Raw genomic sequence first — 12,094 nt, 5'->3', positions numbered from 1 at the left:
TGGCGGTCGTAGTAGACAGACACGAGCGTGGCGGCAGTGTGTGATAAATGGCGATATGAAATGTGGACGACAACGAAATGACTTACACTCGTAAATAACGGAAAAAGAACGGAGAAGAACCGCGAAGTAAAACTGTGAAAATAAATATAAAATTGAGTCGATAACATAATCGAACGAGTCGAGGCGGCTTATTGGCGCGAAATTCGCGGCCGTCAATGCCAAACGATTGTCGTCGTAGACTTCGGAAACCTAAATGCTCGTAACGAAACTCACTTAGCGTGCACGGGCGAAAGCCCGGAGCCGTTCGGGCTACCGAGCTGTCTCCAATCCGCGACATCGTAATTACGACTTATACCGACGTCCTATCTGTCTCTTTTCTCGTTATCGCCGGGCTACGAGTCGCGTAAATCGTAAAATGGGAAATGTACGAAGGAAAAGTGACGAATCGAAAGTGTGGCGAGCGCGCATTACGACGTACGCGTAGGCGTACGTGGACTAGAGCGATAGAGAAAAGAGAAAGGGAAGAGCGAAGACGCGCGCTTAAAAAGAAGGATAGGCAGAATCGGACCCTCGGACGTGCGACGATTCTCCAACGAATAGGCGTGTACGTGTGCCGATCTTTGTAATTATAAATTGTGAATACAAGTGACTAATATTACGTTCTTTTTTATTTTGCGCGTTACAAGTTATAAATAAATACAAACAAACAACACTAACTCGATAACATTAAATCTAAATACGAAAATGATTAATTTATTGCGTTTTTGTTATTTCTTACTCCCGTTTTTAGGTATTCGGTATTCGGCCGAACAGCGAAAAATAGGCCGAATAGGCCGAATACCGAATAGCAGTGGCGTGCCGTGACATTCGATGATAGGGAAGCCGTGTTTCTATAAGAAGCCGATTTCCGGGGGCAATCAATTAATTCTTTCTTTAAACGTATTTTTAATAGATTATTTATCCGACGTACTTAATAAATAAACGAGTTCGATATAATTACCTCCGTTATTAGATCCAATATATTCCATACGCCCTCTAAATGCCAATTCTCGCTTCGATAAAAACATATAACAACTATTTATCTATTTATTTAGATATATCTATTAGCCGTAACTATCTCGTTATAACTTTCAATATTTAATCCGTTCGTTTTTTGAAACCGTGTTTTCGTATTTATTTACTATTGAACACAAGACTGTGTTATTATTAAAACACTTGGCGTTATGTGTTTGTGCTTATGATATGTTTATGTTTATGATAACACAGTTATGTGCGTTATCAGTATAAGCGTGTATAATTATACAGTGTTTTATTTTTTAATTTAATGTATGTAGGTTTATGTTATCATTGATATCAACTTATCCTAACAGCAGTAAATAATAACTTGTGCTGTACGAGTGTCAATGAATTTTTTTAAATGGTATGTCTTAAAAGTTACATGTTTTAGAATCGTTATATAATTTAAAAAAAAAATGTAATAATCTAATGTAAACGTTTCTTCTTATCAGTTGACTGATGAGGGGCTATACGCCCGAAACGTGTAAAAGTGCCCGTATCAACTGAATAAAGTGGATAAACGCCAAGTGTTTTAATAATAACACAGTCTTGTGTTCAATAGTAAATTTCAATATTTATTTCATATTATTTACTAATATTAAATTCTATTCCGCTTCGATTTCCAAAGCGCTTCGAATACGAAAGAATCGACGATTTTTCGCGTTTTTTGCCAGCTAAATCGTCAAAGCCATTCTTATTCCACGCACACTAATTTCATTCGAAAATAATAGGCAAAGCTAACAAAACAATTCTTGCATTTTTATGCATTTACGGAGCCATTTTATCGCCAAAATGTCCAACAAATTTTTTTATCGAAGCGTTTATATTTAACTTAGGCATTGGCCTTTCTCTTTTAATAACGTTTTCTTTTTCATTATACCATCTCGAGCCAAAACTTTTTTAAAATAAATTTTCGATATCGCGATTCCGTTCCGAATCGCTAGTCACGATACAAGGGCTAAAATTAAAAATAAAATTATAAAAACTGACTCGGTGAAATAAAATGTGTGGTGGATATATATACCCAGTACAAAACATTCTTCAATTGTACGAATATACTTTTAAAGGAAATTATAATTAAATATAGCTTTGCAAAGAAACGTACATAAAAATAACATAAAATCTTCTTTAGTCTTTAAATCTTAAAACAATGCACTTAGTCAAATAGCTCCCTACCAGTGGCTAATGGATGGAATCGGAGACGGTCCCGCTAGGTGTGCGGCGCGTACACGCTTGCGTGCTGCCAAATCCCGAGGGTGCCGATACCGGTCAATGTCAAATGCCTCTTTTGTCGCATCACTAATATACCTCAAAAGACGCGACAGGGTTCTTGTAAATTTTAAACGTTTTTTACCATAGCCGTAAAAGTCTAAATACGTTAAACTTAATAGATTGTCCGTCGTTTGTGTTCTAACTAATTCGTTTTAGGACCGGGTGTCGTCCACGGAAATTTCCAAAATTTACAACTTTTCGGTCACTCTGGTCGAACTGGAAAAATGTCTGTCTTTATTATGTCTAATACTTCGAAGAAATCGGTCCCCACCGTACTCGGCTAGAGATTACTTCGGTTAGGCTTTTATTTAAGTAAAATTCCGGCTCTTTTGTTGGGGTTTTGTTTACCTCCCCAATTCCCTAATCGCTTAATTATTTAACTACTTCTTAAGTAGAAATAAGTCGAAACCGGTTACTTTGTACTCGAATATTTGTAGTCTCGGGAAAAAAGTGGAAAGACAAATTTTTACGACAAAAGGATACGTAAATCGTAAATTTAAGGAAAATAAATTCTACAGCTTTTTCTCTACCTCGTGCGTCTGTCTCGTTCGTTAAATTTAGTCGTAAATTATGCTACCAAATTAACGGTTAACTTTTTAACATTATACAAGAATTGTACGCGTGTTTTTCTACATCCCCTTAAAGATGGGACGTACGAAATCATAATATCACCGTTTTAACATCGAAATCCGTGAGTAATATAAAATCGGAAAGCGGAATAAAAATATGAAATATTTTAATGGATTTTTTAAACTCCCGTCAACTATACAGAACTATCGTAAAAACACACCAGTAAATTCTTATCGGTCGGGTTAAGTTATAAATCTACTCGCGATTCGCGTAATCGTGCCAAGGCGGCTAACGGCCCGGAACCGGTCCCGGATAGAATCGGATGCGTTATACGCGTAGCGTCCACCCGAGGTCCTAGGCTTCCGCCGGGGCAGGTCGGTGCTCCGTAAAGCGCGTGCGCGAATCCGGCTTTTTGGATGCCGACAATACAGCGTTTCCACTCCGCCAATAATATTCGAATATACAACAGCGATCTTATTTTTTTTTCCCCACGTGTAGTATAGAAATTTGTAATAAGATACGTAATGCGGTTATAGTAAAATATTGCGCGATTATTTTCGCATAATTAAAATTAATACGTATTTATTTTTTTGAAAATACGAGAAAAGCGGCGCGTCCACCGCTTCTAGCGACGGCACGCCACTACCGAATAGTAACCGAATATTCGTTACATCACTACTAAAAATACTTTTATAGTATACTACGTGCGACTAAATATCCAGATGGCACAACACGCTGATTGGTCAGCTGAATGACGTCATTATATTTTGTGGTGGTCAGAACCAAGTCACGCAGAAATATTATTTTTTTAGTTGTAATATTGAGTGAGTATAAAGCGAAAATACAGTATAAAGTTTAGCTCGCACGTTTTCTTAAATTTATAGGAATAATTTTAAAACGGTTTACTTTTACTTAATAAATTACTAAGATTATTTATTTTTTTGAACGAATTTTAACTTCGTACTCGATCTTTATGCACCTCCGAACCAAATCGTACGCAATAGATCATTTTAATAGCGCGATTAGTGTTTTAAATTTAAATATACGCGCGCAGATAATGAATAACAGAAAATTTATATTTTGTTACAGATATTATTTATAAAAAGTTCGAGAAAGGACGAAATTTATAATTAAGACGAGTCAGATTATTTTTTGAATTTGTCACACGCATTTAATACAGTTAGACGAAACAATAAAATAGCTAAGTTTTGTATACCTCTGAAAGAGAAGTTTCACAAATCTTGCTTAACAAATTATAAAGTTTAAATGTAAAAGTTTATTGAACAATCTATGGAGAATAGACCTATTCTTTATTCAATTTTGAATAAAGAATAGGTCTATTCTCCATAGATTACTCTCATCAGAAAATTTTTTTTAATGCTTTAGTTAGGATTGACAGTTCTTTCTATCGATAGATATTTTGTGCTTTTGAATGTCGGTTCAAAATCTGTGTGTTAAGAAACAACACTTGAAATTTACAGAAATTTCACGTATCCAGTTCCATAACAGATATATCTGTAAATATGTTTAATCAAATTTGTATGACCATTTTTCAAATAAAAAGTATAGAATTCTTGTATAAATTATTTAACAATCAATAATACTGTAAGTATTTGAACTCCTTTGAATATGTTTTAAATAAGAATTTCCATACATTTTATCATGGAAATTGTTTATCGATATAAGTGCCAGGAAAAAGTAATGTCGCATTTGTACTGTAATGTTTTCGTAGTAAGCTATTTTTGTTTGTGATGCATAGAAAAATATAAATCGAAGTGATATTCGGTGTCTATATTTAAGTTTCCACAGGATTTGATTTAAAAAGCAAACCAATGGATTAGAGAATTTGTAGAAAAAATAACTTATTATTTAAAATGTTTTAACAATTACGCATTAAAAACTATGAATTATGTTTAGGTGAAAATTATATTAAATAATTAAGTTAACTAATCTGCATTTCCACTTAGCATATTCTGTTGTAATATATATAAAACATTAAATACGAGTTTCTGTAAGGTTAAAAATATTGTATTGTCTAATAAAGAATGTAAAAAAAAANGTAAACCAATGGATTACAGAATTTGTAGAAAAAATAACTTATTATTTAAAATGTTTTAACAATTATGCATTAAAAAGTATGAATTATGTTTAGGTGAAAATTATATTAAATTGTTAACTAATCTGCATTTTCACTTAGCATATTTTGTTGTAATATATATAAAACATTAAATACAAGTTTCTGTAAGGTTAAAAATATTGTATTGTCTAATAAAGAATGTAAAAAAAAAATATTAATTTGCAATTTACATTTGTTGTTTTTGATTATTTTACTATTATAGTAAATGTACAAAAATGCTTTATTGAAATGAAAAGCAGATAAAAGTTATTTCTTGATGTTTAAAACTCTCGACATTAAAATCTTTGATATCACGTAATTTAGTTTAATTGAAAATTTTGCAATAATTTTAACATTAATTAATGTCATACACACAAGAGCTAGTGAAATTATAAATAAGTGCCTTTTATCGAGTTTTAGATGAAATGTCTGTAATTATAACGTCTGCCCGCTCTCAAAACTCTACTAAGTTTTGAGAGCGGGCAGACTACTACAGTGGCGTACCGTGGGTGTCAGCCGCCCGGGGCGGAGGAAAATTTCGGTCCCCCTTATTTAGGTATTTCAATTTAAAAGACCAAAATTCAGTTTTGTCACAGAACAAGCGATGAAAAATTCGGTGGTAGTGCAGCGACCTGTTTAAAACAGTTCTATTGGATATTAGTGATGTATATGAACGCGAATGAATCGTACAAGCAAAAAAAAAGGTCAACAGATTTCGCAGGAAATTCTCGGACGAAAAAGTTACTAGTTCACCTGGCGAGCCGATTCCCGGACTGTCCGGGCGATAGCACTATCGTAGGCGCGATGCAAGTATAGATTAGGATGTTTCAAATTTTTACAAGATATTATTATTATTTATTGTGAAATTTTGCCGCCCCTACAAAGTGCCACCCGGGGCGGGCCGCCCCTGCCGCCCCCACTACGGTACGCCACTGGACTACTACAAAGTTTGGGCTAATTGATCAACATTTCCAGTAGGTTGACGTCATTCAGCCGACCAATCAGCGCGTTGTGCCATCTAGATATTTAGTCGCACGTAGTATATTAGCTTACCCGTCGCGCATTGCTGCGATCTCAGAAGAAACGAAATTCAAGCAAACTCGTTACGATAAAATTCAATTTACATTTTATCATTTTTATTGAAACTTATTATTATTATTCACTTTCATCGGAAAAACATTTCAAAGTGTCCTTTCAATTTTATTTATTTATTGGGGTGTTTGTGGATACACGATATTTTTTATTTTTCCGTCTGATGCGTACACGAATAAATCAGAAGAATTTCTGACGCGTGAGCCGGCCACATACAGTTGTCCATGCGAGAAGCACGGATTCTCCAAATTTAGCCCACACACTGGCAGCGATTGTCAGAAGCGCGATATTTCCCAATTTTATATATATATTTTTTAATCCTTTATAATTTTAATTATTTAATTGCTCCTTCCTCTCTTCCTTGGCATGNTTTAAAACTCTCTCAACATTAAAATCTTTGATGTCACGTAATTTAGTTTAATTGAAAATTTTGCAATAATTTTAACATTAATGTCAATACACACAAGAGCTAGTGAAATTATAAATAAGTGCCTTTTATCGAGTTTTAGATGAAATGTCTATAATTATAACGTCTGCCCGCTCTCGAAACTTTTACAAAGTTTAGGCTAATTGATCAACATTTCAGTAGGTTGACGTCATTCAGCTGACCAATCAGCGCGTTGTGCCATCTAGATATTTAGTCGCACGTGGATAGGCAGGTATATAAATTTGTGGTATAAGTTGGAATTCACTATTAAAACAAAGAAATATAAGCCCAAAAACCTATTTAATATTATAACAACAAAATACAAGTTCGAAGGCATATTTAAGTAAAGAAAATGTAAACAAAAATTAATTATAAAAAAATCAAACAAATAATAAATGAAAACATTCTAATGCAAAGTTAAAAGCAATATAAAGTTAAATGAATTAGGGAACTAACAGTAGAAATGAAAAATGCTTAACAGCAAATTGTTTATGCCCTACACATAATCGCAAATAAACGGAATTAAATCATTTTTCACATCTGAGCCCATATGAGCCCACAATTCACACTTGCAGCAGATAATCCACTTTTCCTGAGTACTGTTCATTGCAATATATGCAATAAGTGTTTTCATTGTCATTTTCCGGCTCTTTATGACTTTTCTGCCCCTTTTCTTTAGTGAACTTCGAATCCGATTTCTCCAAATCCATTGCCCTTCTGCAAGTTCCTGATTTTTTAACTTTATCCTTAGCTTCTAGTGTGGAATTCAGTTATTTCTCTTGTTGTTTGCGGCCAAATCAAACCATACCAAAACGATCAGGAACAAGATCGGCAACACTGCCGAAGATGCCCCCAAAGTCATGATTTAGAAACATTAAGTGGAACCCTGAAAATAGGGTACCAAGCCATCATCTGGCCACGTGAATAAGTTAACGTTTTATCCTTCTATCAGGAAAAATAACTTTCGTTATTATGGAATAATAACAAAACATGCCAATTCTATATAAATGGAAGCAAAATATTATAAGAAATTGAATGAAACAGACATCTTATTTGATATTTCAACTACGCTTGTCAGAGAACAACACAGACGCCACACTCAACAATCCATCATTAAAACTCAACTGTCTAGACTCTAAAGAGAGTCTCCTTTTATTTTGTTTCAAAAAAAATTTAATTGACGAACTTGCCCCGTTGCCCCGTATGCCGAAGTTACCCCGTCCGCCCCTAAATATTTTGTCACATTCATAACCAAAATGCCGCCCTTTAGATTTGCCCGTCCCTAAAGCGGGCCCTGCTCTCATTCAGTACAAAGTAGCGTTGTTGTCGCCAAGATAACGACTTTTTTATGTCACACATCACCGGAAATTGAGTCAGTGGTTCATTACTATAACACATAGAGTAAGAGACAGAAATTCAAAACTATTTTCTCAGTTCAGAAAGCTGTGCTGATGATTTTTATAATAGAAAGGGAGTTTTTTTTTCAAAATTGAAAATTATGACTATATAAACTAAGTTTCAGTCCTGTCTTTATTTATCCTTTTCATTCCAGTCCAGGAACCACAAAACAGCCGGCGACTTGAAGAAAAAAATCTAAAAAGTAACAGACAAATACAATCAAAAAATCTCACGCAAAATTAAAAATCTTAAGTCATAATTTTAAATTTTGAAATAAGTCAAAATAATCCTGGGCTTCTATGTACAAGAAAGGGAGTTGTTTACACGGAGGATCTGTCAAAAAAGAAACAGTCAATTCATTAAAGTTATGTGAAACGTTTCAAGCAATTAAGAGAGGTATTCGTAGAGTAAGCCAAAAAGAACTATTTTTTTGTTTTTTTGCTCTAGGCAAGATCCTACTGTAGTAAGGAAACAGTAAAGGAGTTTAAGAACCTGAAATCATAGATTTTTCTTTATTTTTCTTACAGCTCATATCTAGCACCATTAACTTCTGGTTATGCCTAAAATTAAATAAGGTGTTAAGAGATTAACTTTTTTATCGAATGCAAAAATTCAAGTTGCTGTCAGAAATAGATCAAAGAAAATCCGAAGGGGTTTTCAAGCACAGGCTGCAAAAATGGATTGAGCGTTTGTAAAAAACGTGTCACTCTAAATAGTGATTATGTTGAAAAAATCAATCACGCCTCATATATGTATAGTAAAATGTATATGATTATTTTATACTATATTCAGTATTATTATTATTGTTTTCATTTCTGAAAAATCTTATAATAGATATTCAGCAGAATTAAAACATGAAATTCTAACTCCGAATTGTTTAATTCGGAGAAGATAGAGGTTTGTATTTAAGAATTTCGGAGATAGTTCGAAAGAAAGCGAGAGTCAGTATCAAACGAGCAATTATTTATTGTGACATCGTCACAATGCTCTCAATTTTAGTAATGTCTATCCCCTATAAATCATACTTTCCTGTTAACAATGGAGTCATGCTAGTCATCTATCTAACTCCATTTAAAAGAAAATTTTTGAATTTAAATGTGACTTCCACTCCAAACAAGAAATTAGAGTATAGTTTTAATTCCAATGAAAGTCCCGATTCTAATAAAGAATTTGGACCTCCTTTCCCTAAGCTTGTCAGATCTGTTTCAACTTTCATATATCTGACTCTGTTCTCGAGATTAAGGAAGGACGGACAGACAGCCGGACGCCGTGGGAATTTATAGGTTTATAATGTTTTAAAATACAATCCAATTATTCAGAGATATTGTATCTATCACAACTGCTGAAGCACACAACTCAAATTTTTTGGTTTTTATTTCACTATGAAATATCAGACGGACTAAATGAAATATATTTATTTTAGTATTTTTAATGTAGTCCTATTATTTAAATTCGAAAATTTTTATATAATTTTGAGACGTGGTCAAAACTAATTTTCGTTAGTAGGCCATTATAGTTATGAATTAAGAAAATCTTTATTTCCGAATCAATCACTCAGAATTTTGAAAATGACGTTGTTTCAGAACAAAGCTATAAAATCATAAAAATCGATTTTAGTTTTTCTTCCTATATAAATTTAGTAAGAAAAAATAATTGATATCTTCGTGTCCATCTAAGAGTATTATATGACTTTTAGAAACTTCATTGACAATAAAAAAAAGTTTCAAGAATAAAACGAAATACTATAGTTAGCTTTTATACTTCTCTTCCTTCTAATATAAAACATATTTTAAAAATTTTAAATAGAAACATATTCCTTATCTTTTATGAAACCGATTAATGCATGATGTATGTAGATCTATTTTATTTTTAATCGAACTTTTTATTTTTACATTGATAAAACCGATACGGTCATTGAGAGAATTTTACAATGTTCAATATTCTGTTCGTGATGACTAAAAGATTTTTTTTGACATAAGCTATATCGATTTATTATCTCCTTGGAAATCGCTAACGTATGATTTTTCATACGCAACATCTGTTGAAATTTATTTTATTGCCAATTTATTTGACATTGAGTTAATAGGCATTCAATATAAATTGTAACTGTAACTTATCCATTAATTTTAGTTACTGTTTTATTCATTAATTTTTATTGATACATTCCATTGACATAAAGCCATTACAAGTAATCTATTTATATTGCTTATACATATATATATGTTTTTACATAAATTATTTTACAGGTAATAGACAGTCTTATAAAATACTGTAAAATGTATAAGCAAAATAAATAGACTATATGTAGTGTCTTTATATTTAAAGTCAATACAATGTATCAATAAAAATTTATGGATAAAGGTATTTTATTAGATTCTTTATTGACAGTGTAAAATTCAAACTATTATTAATAGTTTAAACATAAAATTTTAAATTAATAATACTTATATTTATTTAATTAATTAAGTTTAAGTCGTAGATCGTTTCAAAATTTTTTGATTTATCAATAAAATCAGGTTAACGTCATTGATAATCAATGAAAGATGCGTACAGTATCTATTGGTTGTAAGAATGATACAGGCCACATTTTAAAAATATTCTTTGCGACTTGAGGAAAATAAGTAGTCATTCTGTTGATTATAGAAGAGTAATGATATTAAGTATATAGCAGACAATTTAAGATATGCTTATATTTGGCAATGCCATTTTGATAAATCATCGAATGCTTAATATAAACTGTCGCGAATGGCAAAATGGCATCGATCAATCAGTGTCATACCTGTTGTAGGCAAATTTAATGTGTTGATAACGTTGAAAAGTTGATATAAAGTAAGTTAACTATCGTTCAAATAGGTTAAATTTCATAGTTCAATAAAAATGCAATTATCATTTTCGCATTAAAGTACATTTTTAAAAATACATTTCATTTTTTTATACCTTTACTGACAAGTTATTTACAACTTTTATAAAAATCCTTAAAAAATAAAGTTATATGTTTATAAAAGTTACATATCTATGATCAAATTTTCGAAACAATAAAGTATATATATATTTCTTACTTTAAAAACTCAAAATTATTTAGTTTGCTATTAAAATGTCATTTAATAAGATATCATTAATGACTATTAAGTGCTCTGTTTTTGGCTTTCGAAATTACTTTCAGAAAATAGCGTAAATAGATTAATCGATATTACATAAAAAAATCAATAATAAAATAAGTGTAGCGATCATCTAATTTCTTTAAGTGCATACTTAGAATCGTCTACATTTCCTTCGATTTCTATAAAAATAACTCAATTTATAAACTCAATACAAAATAATTTATTAATAATGTGCAAACGTTGGTTAAAGTATGATTTAAAAAAAGCATACTTTAACCAACGTTTAACCAAGGAAGATAATGGTTAAATAACATTTAATAAGCAGTAAAAATTATTTTGTATTGTTCGAATATAAAATTGACTTATATTTAAGTTATATTGCATTTATATTCTTATAAATTGAGATAGAAACATTATATACAATTAGTGATATGCAGTGTGTAATGAAATGACTTTTTAGTATCTAACCTTAGTAAACAGTTAAGTTCTGTTTATAAACTGTTTTTAAAAATTGATATATTTTAAATTTATACCGCACATTATACCGCGCAAAAGCATTTTTTCACTCATTTTATTTTTTCTGTCCAGAAATGTCGACTTTTTAAACCATTAAATAATTTTAAAAAATGAAATTTTTAAAATTAATTTCGTGATTTTTACAAAATATAAGAAAATGAAATATAGTTTTTGAAATCTGAAACCCCCGGGCCGCGGACCGGTACCGGTCCGTGGATCAAACGGTACCGGCCCGCCCAAGGAATATTAAATTATTTCCATTTTATTTACTATGATGTATTTCCTCGGGTTTGTGCGACTTTTAATGGACGACGGAACAACAGAATAAACTGGACATAAGAAACACACTTCGGGTGTCATTGTCTCCTATTACACCCAGAGAGAACCGTCTCGTTGCAATGAAACAAGCTCAGGGTTCTCGTTGATTTAGCGTTCTAGTGAGTTAAAATGTTAAATCACATTACATTCATTTTTTGGTGTAACTGTATTTTATTTTGAAGGCATGTTTAAATACAATTAAATTAAAATTATTAAATTAAATCAATC

The sequence above is a fragment of the Centruroides sculpturatus genome, unplaced genomic scaffold (genome assembly GCF_000671375.1).
Source record: "Centruroides sculpturatus isolate CEXI.00-Female unplaced genomic scaffold, Cexi_2.0 scaffold28, whole genome shotgun sequence".
In the NCBI taxonomy this organism is placed as follows: domain Eukaryota; kingdom Metazoa; phylum Arthropoda; class Arachnida; order Scorpiones; family Buthidae; genus Centruroides; species Centruroides sculpturatus.
This window is presented reverse-complemented; position numbering follows the sequence as displayed.